Source organism: Salmo trutta, chromosome 11 (assembly GCF_901001165.1).
Source record: "Salmo trutta chromosome 11, fSalTru1.1, whole genome shotgun sequence".
Taxonomy (NCBI): domain Eukaryota; kingdom Metazoa; phylum Chordata; class Actinopteri; order Salmoniformes; family Salmonidae; genus Salmo; species Salmo trutta.
The window spans coordinates 19,388,277-19,401,877 of NC_042967.1; positions in this window are offsets into that span (position 1 = coordinate 19,388,277).

The window sequence follows — 13,601 nt, forward strand, 5'->3', positions numbered from 1 at the left end:
AAGTATATTGCTCAAAATGGCACACAGCATCATTTGCATGTGTGCAAAAAAAGTTAAACATTCACCTTCTGCTACACAGTTTGACACATATGTTCGATTAATCCAAAATATGCACCACACAGAACGCACTGTAACTTTTTTTGTATTGTTTTATGCTGCAAACCAAATGCAGCGTTCCATTGGAAATGAATGTACTTCTAGTGTACCAAGGCTAAACACCAGTGGGATGGGTGTGGCTTCCTGACAACGATCAAAAGAGCAGCTGCTCACCATTTTACAGCTCCATCTCAGTTAAACCTCTGACACTGCCAAAATATAATCTATGCAGGTGTAGTGTTGGCTATCGCAGTTTAATGCTTGATATGATTGAATTTAGGCCTAGGCTTGTTTTACTCTAAGGTTTGTAAACAATGTAAATGTGAACAAACACTGTATAGCCTCAAAACATTGTTACAACTATGCATTTGATATCAGTCCACCCATAGTTCTGTCTATGAACGATTTTTTTAGGGGATGGGTGGGAAGGATGCTTTGTTATTGTTTCAATGAAAGATCATAGTTTTAAAAGGGTACGAGAGCTTTAATAGTACAGGCAAAAAATGTAGTGCAGAATGTGTATTAAATATTTAAGTCCATATAACTCCTACATCATTATGCCTATATTTACAAATGACATGTATCCATTAGATACTCATTACAATAAACATATTATAGGTGTTGTACAAAATATTGAATATGTAGTCTTTCCAAAAGATTCAGATATTAAACGTCTTTATATTTCATTTTTGAAAATCAATTTGGAAAGAACACCCATTTGGAATATCACAACATGCAACAAGAATGTGGTTCATGCTTGTGCCTTGTAATAGTAATTTATAGACGTCCTTACCTTTGCCTGCCTGCCTGCCTGCCTGCCTGCCTGCCTGTTGTGAGTAGAGTCTAGAGTCTTCTGTCTACAAGCGGAGATGCGGCTGATGTTTTATAGAGATGTGGGGGCATGCCTCGTTGTACTTCATGATGTGATTGGTCACCCTTTAAGGTTTTGTTTTTTAGTCAGTCAGGTGATTTCTTGTAAATCCTGGGTTGAGATATGCACTACATTGCTGACTCACACCAGATCTTATGACGCCTGGATGGGTATTTAATATATCAGCTAACTACATAATGTGATAGTGCGAGCTGGATGATGTGGCTCACAACCATCGGTTAAAATATACTGCTCAAAAAAATAGTGGGAACACTTAAACAACACAATGTAACTCCAAGTCAATCACACTTCTGTGAAATCAAACTGTCCACTTAGGAAGCAACACTGATTGACAATAAATTTCACATGCTGTTGTGCAAATGGAATAGACAACAGGTGGAAATTATAGGCAATTAGCAAGACACCCCCAATAAAGGAGTGGTTCTGCAGGTGGTAACCACAGACCACTTCTCAGTTCCTATGCTTCCTGGCTGATGTTTTGGTCACTTTTGAATGCTGGCGGTGCTTTCACTCTAGTGGTAGCATGAGACGGAGTCTACAACCCACACAAGTGGCTCAGGTAGTGCAGCTCATCCAGGATGGCACATCAATGCGAGCTGTGGCAAGAAGGTTTGCTGTGTCTGTCAGCGTAGTGTCCAGAGCATGGAGGCGCTACCAGGAGACAGGCCAGTACATCAGGAGACGTGGAGGAGGCCGTAGGAGGGCAACAACCCAGCAGCAGGACCGCTACCTCCACCTTTGTGCAAGGAGGAGCAGGAGGAGCACTGCCAGAGCCCTGCAAAATGACCTCCAGCAGGCCACAAATGTGCATGCGTCTGCTCAAACGGTCAGAAACAGACTCCATGAGGGTGGTATGAGGGCCCGACGTCCACAGGTGGGGGTTGTGCTTACAGCCCAACACCGTGCAGGACGTTTGGCATTTGCCAGAGAACACCAAGATTGGCAAATTCGCCACTTGCGCCCTGTGCTCTTCACAGATGAAAGCAGGTTCACACTGAGCACGTGACAGACGTGACAGAGTCTGGAGACACCGTGGAGAACGTTCTGCTGCCTGCAACATCCTCCAGCATGACCGGTTTGGCAGTGGGTCAGTCATGGTGTGGGGGGGCATTTCTTTGGGGGGCCGCACAGCCCTCCATGTGCTCGCCAGAGGTAGCCTGACTGCCATTAGGTACCGAGATGAGATCCTCAGACCCCTTGTGAGACCATATGCTGGTGCGGTTGGTCCTGGGTTCCTCCTAATGCAAGACAATGCTAGACCTCATGTGGCTGGAATGTGTCAGCAGTTCCTGCAAGAGGAAAGCATTGATGCTATGGACTGGCCCGCCCGTTCCCCAGACCTGAATCCAATTGAGCACATCTGGGACATCATGTCTCGCTTCATCCACCAACGCCACGTTGCACCACAGACTCTCCAGAAGTTGGCGGATGCTTTAGTCCAGGTCTGGGAGGAGATCCCTCAGGAGACCATCCGCCACCTCATCAGGAGCATGCCCAGGCGTTATAGGGAGGTCATACAGGCACGTGGAGGCCACACACACCACTGAGCCTCATTTTGACTTGTTTTAAGGACATTACATCAAAGTTGGATCAGCCTGTAGTGTGGTTTTCCACTTTAATTTTGAGTGTGACTCCAAATCCAGACCTCCATGGGTTGATAAATTGGATTTCCATTGATTATTTTTGTGTGATTTTGTTGTCAGCACATTCAACTATGTAAAGAAAAAAGTATTTAATAAGATTATTTCATTCATTCAGATCTAGGATGTGTTATTTTAGTGTTCCCTTTATTTTTTGAGCAGTGTATATATAATTTTATTTATTTCACCTTTTTAACCAGGTAGGCCAGTTGAGAACAACTGCGACCTGGCCAATATAAAGCAAAGCAGTGCGACACAAACAACAACACAGAGTTACACATGGAGTAAACAAACATACAGTCAATAACACAATAGAAAAAGTCTATATACAGTAATAAATGCAACGCCTGCACATCTTTACGGGCAGGACCTCGACCATGCGCTCCTCTGTATGATAAAACCTAGGTCATTGAGTCCCTTTTTTTTCAGTCAGGAGTTCTTGTAAATCATGCTCTCAGATAGCTACAGTGCATTCGGAAAGTATCATTGACTTTTTCCAAATTTTGTTACGTTACAGCCTTATTCGAAAATTGATTCAATTGTTTTTTTCCAGATTAATCTACACATAACAGCCCATAATGACAAAGCAAAAACAGGTTTTGAGAAAAAAAAACTCTGAACCTTTACTCTGTACTTTGTTGAAACACCTTTGGTAGTGATTACAGCGTCGAGTATTCTTGGGTATGATGCTATAATCTTGGACACCTGTATTTAGGGAGTTTCTCCCATTCTTCTCTGCTGATCCTCTTAAGCTCTGTCAGGTTGGATGGGGAGCGTCGCTGCACAGCTATTTTCAGGCCTCTCCAGAGATGTTCGATCGGGTTCAAGTCCGGGCTCTGGCTGGGCAGCTCAAGGACATTCAGCGACTTGTTCCGAAGTCTTGGCTGTGTGCTTAGTGTCATTGTCTTGTTGGAAGGTGAACCTTCGCCCCAGTCTGAGATCCTGAGAGCTCTGGAGCAATTTTTCATCAAGGATCTTTGTATTTGCTCTGCTCGTCTTTCCCTCGATCCTGACTAGTCTCCCAGTCCCTGCTGCTGAAAAACATCCCGCAGCACGATGGTGCCACCACCATGATTCACCGTAGGGATAGTGACAGTTTTCCTCCAGACGTGACGCTTGGCCAAAGAGTTCAATCTTGGTTTCATCAGACCAGAGAGTCTTTAGGTGCCTTTTGGCAAACTCCAATCAGGCTGTCATGTGCCTTTTACTAAGGAGTGGCTTCCATCTGGGCACTCTACCATAATGGCCTGATTGATGGAGTGCTGCAGAGATGGTTGGCCTTCTGGAAGTTTCTCCCAACTCCACAGATGAACTCTGGAGCTCTGTCAGAGTGACCATCGGGTTCTTGGTCACCTCTCTGACCAAGGCTTTTCTCCCCCGATTGCTCAGTTTGGCCGGGTGGCCAGCTTTAGTAAGAGTTTTGTTAGTTTCAAAAATCTTCCATTTAAGAATGATGGAGGCCAATGTGTTCTTGGGAACGTTCAATGCTGCAGACATTTTTGTTATCTGTCCTTCTGATCTGTGCCTTGACAATCCTGTCTCAGAGCTCTTGTCTAATCAATTGAATTTACCACAGGTGGACTTCAATCAAGTTGTAGAAACATATCAAGGATGATCAATGGAAACAGGATGCACCCGAGCTCAATTCCAAGATTGAGATTTATTCCAAGATGGCGTAGCAGTTCAGACGTCCTTTTGTCCTCCTCTTGTCGTGTCCCGTGTATATATATTTACATATTTTCTTCGCATATCTTTTTGCATATTTTTTTTTCTAAAAATGCAACCTCATAACACTCTCCTACATCCCGCCTCACCAATAATAAAAAAAAGTATTATTTACCTCAAATCTGAAATCCACAACAGAAGCTAGCCAGAGGTTAGCCAGCTCACTGGCTAACATTGGAGTTCAGCTAGCCACGGTTAGCGGTCTTCAGCTATCCATTACCTCAAAAAGCCATCGCCAGTTTTTTGTACAGCGCGACTCAGACCAGAGCATACCGGACCTATTCTCTCTCCATATCCCCGGATTTCTACCGCAGGCTCTGGACATTTACACCTGGATATTGCAGCTAGCTAGCTGCTAACTGTGTGACTATTGGCAACGTGGGTCCCGGAGTTAACATAAATTATTCCAGAGCTAGCCAGCTGAAGAGTCCCATCAGCCACTCCTGGGCTATTCCGGAGCTAGCCAGCTGAAGAGTTCCATCAGCCTCTCCTGGGCTACAATCACCTATCCGGACCCGTTTTACTGCCGATGCGGAGCCCCATCGGGCCTTCACGACTGGACCACCGACGTTATCTGCCCGAGGGAGTTATCCAAATTGCCCCTCCGTCGCGACGTAACCTGAATGCCCATCTGCGGCTCGCTAATAGTTAGCTGTCTTATCGGCTGCTATCTGAATAGGTCTATCGGACAATTTTCTTGGCCCACTATAACTAACTATTTTGCCAATTGGACTGATCCCCCCCCACCACACGGAACCCCACTAATCTACAGACGGAAACGCACGAAGTCGCTATAAACAGACCTCCCTCCATCTTGCTCTGCTATCTATCTAATTCTCACTGGACCCTTTGATGACTCAGCTAAGCATGCCTCTCATTAATGTCAATATGCCTTGTCCATTGCTGTTCTGGTTAGTGTTAATTGGCTTATTTCACTGTAGAGCCTCTAGCCCTGCTCATTATACCTTATCCAACCTCCCAGTTCCACCACCCACACATGCTATGACATCTTCTGGTTTCAATGATGTTTCTAGAGACAATATCTCTCTCATCATCACTAAATGCCTAGGTTTACCTCCACTGTACTCATATCCTACCATACCTTTGTCTGTACATTATTCCTTGAAGCTATTTTATTGCCCCCAGAAACCTGCTCCTTTTTCTCTCTATTCCGGACGTTACAGACAACCAATTCGTATAGCTTTTAGCCGCACCCTTATCGTCATCCTTCTCTGTTCCTCTGGTGATGTAGAGGTGAATCCAGGCCCTGCAGTGCCTAGCTCCACTCCTACTCCCCAGGCGCTCTCTTTTGATGACTTCTGTAACCGTAATAGCCTTGGTTTCATGCATGTTAAAACCTCTTAGGGCTAGGGGGCAGTATTTACACGGCCGGATAAAAAACGTACCCGATTTAATCTGGTTATTACTACTGCCCAGAAACTAGAATATGCATATAATTATTGGCTTTGGATAGAAAACACCCTAAAGTTTCTAAAACTGTTTGAATGGTGTCTGTGAGTATAACAGAACTCATATGGCAGGCAAAAACCTGAGAAGATTCCTTTCAGGAAGTGGCCTGTCTTGCAAGTTCTTGTTCTTCTTGACTCTCTTTATTGAAAACTGAGGATCTTTGCTGTAACGTGACACTTCCTACGGCTCCCATAGGCTCTCAGAAGACGGGAAAAAGCTGAATGATGTAATTCCAGCTACTGGCTGAAAAACATTAGCGCCTTTGGTAAGTGGTCTATCAGAGGACAATGAGACTGAGGCGCGTGCAGGAGGCGACCCCTTGTTTTATTTTCTCTCTCTTTGAACGTAAACACGCTTTCCCGGTCGGAATATTATCGCTTTTTTACGAGAAAAATGGCATAAAAATTGATTTTAAACAGCGGTTGACATGCTTCGAAGTACGGTAATGGAATATTTAGAATTCTTTTGTCACGAAACGCGTCATGCGCGTCACCCTTCTTTACCATTCGGATAGTGTCTTGAACGCACGAACAAAACAGAGGATATTTGAACATAACTATGGATTATTTTGAACCAACCCAACATTTGTTATTGAAGTAGAAGTCCTGGGAGTGCATTCTGACGAAGAACAACAAAGGTAATCCAATTTTTCTTATAGTAAATCTGACTTTGGTGAGGGCTAAACTTGGTGGGTGTCTAAATAGCTAGCCCGTGATGGCTGGGCTATCTACTCAGAATATTGCAAAATGTGCTTTCACCGAAAAGCTATTTTAAAATCTTACATAGCGATTGCATAAAGGAGTTCTGTATCTATAATTCTTAAAATAATTGTTATGTTTTTTGTGAACGTTTATCGTGAGTAATTTAGTAAATTCACCGGAAGTTTACGGTGGGTATGCTAGTTCTGAACGTCACATGCTAATGTAAAAAGCTGGTTTTTGATATAAATATGATCTTGATTGAACAAAACATGCATGTATTGTATAACATAATGTCCTAGGGTTGTCATCTGATGAAGATCATCAAAGGTTAGTGCTGCATTTAGCTGTGGTTTGGGTTTATGTGACATTATATGCTAGCTTGAAAAATGGGTGTCTGATTATTTCTGGTTGGGTACTCTGCTGACATAATCTAATGTTTTGCTTTCGTTGTAAAGCCTTTTTGAAATCGGACAGTGTGGTTAGATTAACGAGAGTCTTGTCTTTAAAATGGTGTAAAATAGTCATATGTTTGAGAAATTGAAGTAATAGCATTTCTAAGGTATTTGAAAAACGCGCCACGGGATTCAACTGGCTGTTGAGTAGGTGGGACGATTTCGTCCCACCGACCCTAGAAAGGTTAACATTAGAAGCCTCCTTCCTAAGTTTGTTTTATTCACTGCTTTAGCACACTCTGCCAACCCGGATGTCGTAGCCGTGTCTGAATCCTGGCTTAGGAAATCCACCAAAAACTCTGAAATCTTCATCTCTAACTACAACGTTTTCAGACAAGATAGAACGGCCAATGGGGGCGGTGTTGCAATCTACTGCAGAGATAGCCTGCAGAGTTCTGTCCTACTATCCAGGTCAGTACCCAAACAATTTGAACTTCTAATTTTAAAAATCCATCTCTCTAAAAACAAGTCTTTTACCGTTGCCGCCTGCTATAGACCACCCACTGCCCCCAGCTGTGCTCTGGACACCATATGTGAACTAATTGCCCCCATCTATCTTCAGAGCTCGTGCTACTAGGTGACCTAAACTGGGACATGCTTAACACCCCAGCCATCCTACAATCCAAGCTTGATGCCCTCAATCTCACACAAATTATTGATGAACCCACCAGGTACAACCCCAAAGCCGTAAACACTGGCACCCTCATAGATATCATCCTAACCAACTTGCCCTCCAAATACATCTCTGCTGTTTTCAACCAAGATCTCATCGATCACTGCCTCATTGCCTGCATCCGTAATGGGTCAGCAGTCAAACGACCTCCACTCATCACTGTCAAACGCTCCCTGAATCATTTCAGCGAGCAAGCCTTTCTAATCGACCTGGCCCGGGTATCCTGGAAGGATATTGACCTCATCCCGTCAGTAGAGGATGCCTGGTTATTTAAAAAAAATGCCTTCCTCAACATCTTAAATAAGCATGCTCCATTCAAGAAATGTAGAACCAGGAACAGATATAGCCCTTGGTTCTCCCCAGACCTGACTGCCCTTAACCAACACAAAAACATCCTGTGGCGTTCTGCATTAGCATCGAACAGCCCCCGTGATATGCAACTTTTCAGGGAAGTTAGAAATCGATATACACAGGCAGTTAGAAAAGCCAAGGCTAGCTTTTTCAAGCAGAAATTTGCTTCCTGCAACACAAACTCAAAAACGTTCTGGGACATTGTAAAGTCCATAGAGAATAAGAACACCTCTTCCCACCTGCCCACTGCACTGAGGATAGGAAACTCTGTCACCACTGATAAACCCACTATAATTGAGAATTGCAATAAGCATTTTTCAACGGCTGGCCATGCTTTCCACCTGGCTACCCCTACTGCAGTCAACAGCACTGCACCCCCCACAGCTACTCCCCCAAGCCTTCCCCATTTCTCATTCTCCCAAATCCATTCAGCTGATGTTCTGAAAGAGCTGCAAAATCTGGACCCCTACAAATCAGCCGGGCTAGATAATCTGGACCCTTTCTTTCTAAAATTATCTGCCAAAATTATTGCTACCCCTATTACTAGCCTGTTCAACCTCTTTCGTGTCATCTGAGATTCCTATAGATTGGAAAGCAGCTACTGTCATCCCCCTCTTCAAAAGGAGGAGACACTCTTGACCCAAATTGCTACAGACCTATATCTATCCTACCCTGCCTTTCTAAGGTCTTCGAAAGCCAAGTCAACAAACAAATTACCGACCATTTCGAATCCCACCGCACCTTCTCCGCTATACAATCTGGTTTCAGAGCCTGTCATGGGTGCACCTCAGCCACGCTCAAGGTCCTAAACGATATCATAACCGCCATCGATAAACAATACTGTGCTGCCGTATTCATTGACCTGGCCAAGGCTTTCGACTCTGTCAATCACCACATCCTCATCGGCAGACTCAATAGCCTTGGCTTCTCAAATGATTGCATCGCCTGGTTCACCAACTACTTCTCTGATAGAGTTCAGTGTGTCAAATCGGAGGGCCTGTTGTCCGGACCTCTGGCAGTCTCTATGGGGGTGCCACAGGGTTCAATTCTTGGGCCAACTCTTTTCTCTGTATATATCAATGATGTCGCTCTTGCTGCTGGTGAGTCTCTGATCCACCTCTATACAGACGACACCATTCTGTATACTTCTGGCCCTTCTTTGGACACTGTGATAACAACCCTCCAGACGAGCTTCAATGCCATACAACTCGCCTTCCGTGGCCTCCAACTGCTCCTAAATACAAATAAAACTAAATGCATGCTCTTCAACCGATCGCTGCCTGCACCTGCCCGCCTATCCAGCATCACTACTCTGGACGGTTCTGACTTAGAATATGTGGACAACTACAAATACCTAGGTGTCTGGTTAGACTGTAAACTTTCCTTCCAGACTCACATCAAACATCTCCAATCCAAAGTTAAATCTAGAAATGGCTTCCTATTTCACAACAAAGCATCCTTCACTCATGCTGCCAAACATACCCTCATAAAACTGACCATCCTACCGATCCTCGACTTCGGCAATGTCATTTACAAAATAGCCTCCAATACCCTATTCAACAAACTGGATGCAGCCTATCACAGTGCCATCCGTTTGGTTACCAAAGCCCCATATACTACCCACCACTGCGACCTGTACGCTCTCGTTGGCTGGCCTTCGCTTCATAATCGCCGCCAAACCCACTGGCTCCAGGTCATCTACAAGACCTTGCTAGGTAAAGTCCCCTCTTATCTCAGCTCACTGGTCACCATAGCAGCACCCACCTGTAGCACGCGCTCCACAGGTATATCTCTCTGGTCACCCCCAAAGCCAATTCCTCCTTTGGCCGTCTCTCCTTCCAGTTCTCTGCTGCCAATGACTGGAACGAACTACAAAAATCTCTGAAACTGGAAACACTTATGTCCCTCACTAGCTTTAAGCACCAGCTGTCAGAGCAGCTCACAGATCACTGCACCCGTACATAGCCCATCTATAATTTAGCCCAAACAACTACCCCTTCCCCTACTGTATTTATTTATTTATTTATTTAGCTCCTTTGCACCCTATTATTTCGATTTCTACTTTGCACTTTCTTCTACTACAAATCTACCATTCCAGTGTTTTACTTGCTATATTGTATTTACTTTGCCACCATGGTCTTTTTTGCCTTTACCACCCTTATCTTACCTAATTTGCTCACATTGTATATAGACTTATTTTTCTACTGTATTATTGACTGTATGTTTGTTTTACTCCATGTGTAACTCTGTTGTTGTATGTTGTCGAACTGCTTTGCTTTATCTTGGCCAGGTCGCAATTGTAAATGATAACTTGTTCTCAACTTGCCTACCTGGTTAAATAAAGGTGAAATAAAATAAATAAATAACAAACAAAAAAATCTGAGTCTCATAGCAAAGGGTCTGAATACTTCCAGTACCAGTCAAAGTTTGGACACACTTACTCATTGAGGTGTTTTTCTTTATTATTACTATTTTCTACATTGTAGAATAATAGTGAAGACATCACAACTATGAAATAACACATATGGAATCATGTAGTAACCAAAAAAAGTGTTAAACAAATCAATATATATTTTATTTTTGAGATTCTTCAAAGGTGCCACCCTTTGCCTTGATGACAGCTTTGCGCACTCTTGTCATTCTCTCAACCAGCTTCATGAGGTACTCACCTGGAATGCATTTCAATTAACAGGTGTGCCTTGTTAAAAGTTAATTTGCAGAATTTATTTCGTTAACCTCACTAGGTTGGGGGCAGCATTCGGAATTTTGGATGATAAGCGTGCCCAAAATAAACTGCCTGCCCAAAAGTTAGGATATGCATATAATTGGTAGATGTGGATAGAAACACTCTAAAGTTTCCAAAACTGTTAAAGTAATGTCTGTGAGTATAACATAACTGATATGACAGGCGAAAACCTGAGGAAAATCCATCCAGGAAATGCTTTTATTTTGAAATGCCTGTTTTTCCATTGAAAACCTATCCACCATACAAAGACTTATGACCCAGTTCACGATCCCTATGGCTTCCACTACATGTGGCCAGTGTGAGGGAAAAATTCTGTATTCACCTTATTTGTTGGATATGTAACAATTATCTACTTAACAGTAAGATATTTCTGTCCCGCTAATGCTGTGTTTTATGGTCTCCACTCTAGCACCCTGCAGCTAGTCTGGGTGTTGAGGACATGGGTTCTACTAGAGATAGCTTGAAGCTGACAATTGATTTGTGTTGGTGATAAAAACCTAAAAGCTAGCATTCTATAGACAAGATTTGGTGTGTGTGACTCAAGATAGAGAGAGCCTGGAAGAGTCTGGAAGAGTTAAGAACAAAGCCTCATTGTCTCATCTTCCTGGCATATGGGAAACTAAGTTAAAGACCAGCCTGTTTAGATAACCAAGGTGGCTTATGGGAAGGTTAGAAGTGACTGACTAAGCAATCTTGGTATCAGCTATATAAAAACTGTGCATCGTCTGTACAGGCTAAACTCTCAGCCTAACAGTCAGTCAAGACTGGTGGGCTGATGGTCTCATTATTGCAATAATTAATCGATATTAAATAAAGATGATTGTTTGAAGAAATGACCAAGACCAAGTCTCTCTCAGTACTGAATTTCCACGACACCAGTCTTTAGGCATTGTTTCAGGCTTTTTCTCTGAAAAATTAGGGAGGAACACCACTTTCAATGAGAGGGCAATGGAAATTTCCAGACATAAGTCCAGCGCATGACCGGGAGCGCCTTTCTTGTTTCTCCTTTTCTATTGACAAAGCTATTGTCCGGTTGAAATATGATCGATTATTTATGACAAAAACAACATGAGGATTGATTATAAACATCGTTTGACATGTTTCTACAAACTTTTATGGTACTTTTTAGATTTTTCGTCTGTCTGTTGTGACCGCGCTTTGTTCCAATGGATTACTGAACAAAACGCACCAAATAAACGGAGGTTTTTGGACATAAAGACGGACATTATCGAACAAAACAAACATTTATTGCGTAACACGGAGTCTTCGGAGTGCAACCATATGAAGATCATCAAAGGTAAGTGATACATTTTATCGCTATTTCTGACTTTTGTTACTCCTCTTCTTGGCAACCCCGTCGCGAACCACGATGCCTTGCTCCCAGACAGACTAAACAAATTCAATACAGTGCCACTGACATGGCCCGCTACCAAAACCTGCGGGTTCTCCTTCACTGTAGCCAACGAGAGTAAAACATTTAAACGTGTTGACCCTCGCAAGGCTGCAGGCCCAGACGGCATACCCGGCCGCGTCCTCAGAGCATGCGCAGACCAGCTGGCTGGTGTGTTTACGGACATATTCAATCAATCCTTATCCCAGTCTGCTGTTTCCCACATGCTTCAAGAGGGCCACCATTGTTCCTGTTCCCAAGAAAGCTAAGGTAACTGAGCAAAATGACTACCGCCCTGTAGCACTCACTTCCGTCATCATGAAGTGCTTTGAGAGACTAGTCAAGGACCATATCACCTCCACCCTACCTGACACCCTAGACGCACTCCAATTTGCTTACCACCCAAATAGGTCCACAGACGACGCAATCGCCATCACACTGCACAATGCCCTAACCCATCTGGACAAGAGAATATCTATGTAAGAATGCTGTTCATCGACTACAGCTCAGCATTTAACACCATAGTACCCTCCAAACTCGTCATTAAGCTCGAGACCCTGGGTCTCGACCCCACCCTGTGCAACTGGGTCCTGGACTTCCTGACGGGCCACCCTCAGGTGGTGAGGGTAGGTAACAACATCTCCGCCCCGCTGATCCTCAACACTGGGTCCCCACAAGGGTGCGTTCTCAGCCCTCTCCTGTACTCCCTGTTCACCCTCGACTGCGTGGTCATACACGCCTCCAACTCAATCATCAAGTTTGCAGACGACACTACAGTGGTAGGCTTGATTACCAACAACGACGAGACGGCCTACAGGGAGGAGGTGAGGGCGCTCGGAGTGTGGTGTCAAGAAAATAACCTCACACTCAATGTCAACAAAACAAAGGAGATGATCGTGGACTTCAGTAAACAGCAGAGGGAGCAGCCCCTAATCCACATCGACGGGACAGTAGTGGAGAGGGTAGAAAGTTAAGTTCCTCGGCGTACACATCACGGACAAACTGAAATGGTCCACCCACACAGACAGTGTGGTGAAGAAGGCGCAGCAGCGCCTCTTCAACCTCAGGAGGCTGAAGAAATTTGGCTTGTCACTAAACACACTCACAAACTTTTATAGATGCACAATCGAGAGCATCCTGTCGGGCTGTATCACCACCTGGTACGGCAGCTGCTCCGCCCATAACCGTAAGGCTCTCCAGAGGGTAGTGAGATCTGCACAAAGCATCACCGGGTGCAAACTACCTGCCCTCCAGGACACCTACACCTCCCGATGTCACAGGAAGGCCAACAAGATCAAAGACAACAACCACCCGAACCACTGCCTGTTCACCCCGCTATCATCCAGAAGGCGAGGTCAGTACAGGTGCAACAAAGCGGGGACCGAGAGACTGAAAAACAGCTTTTATCTCAAGGCCATCAGACTGTTAAACAGCCATCACTAACATTGAGTGGCTGCTGCCAACA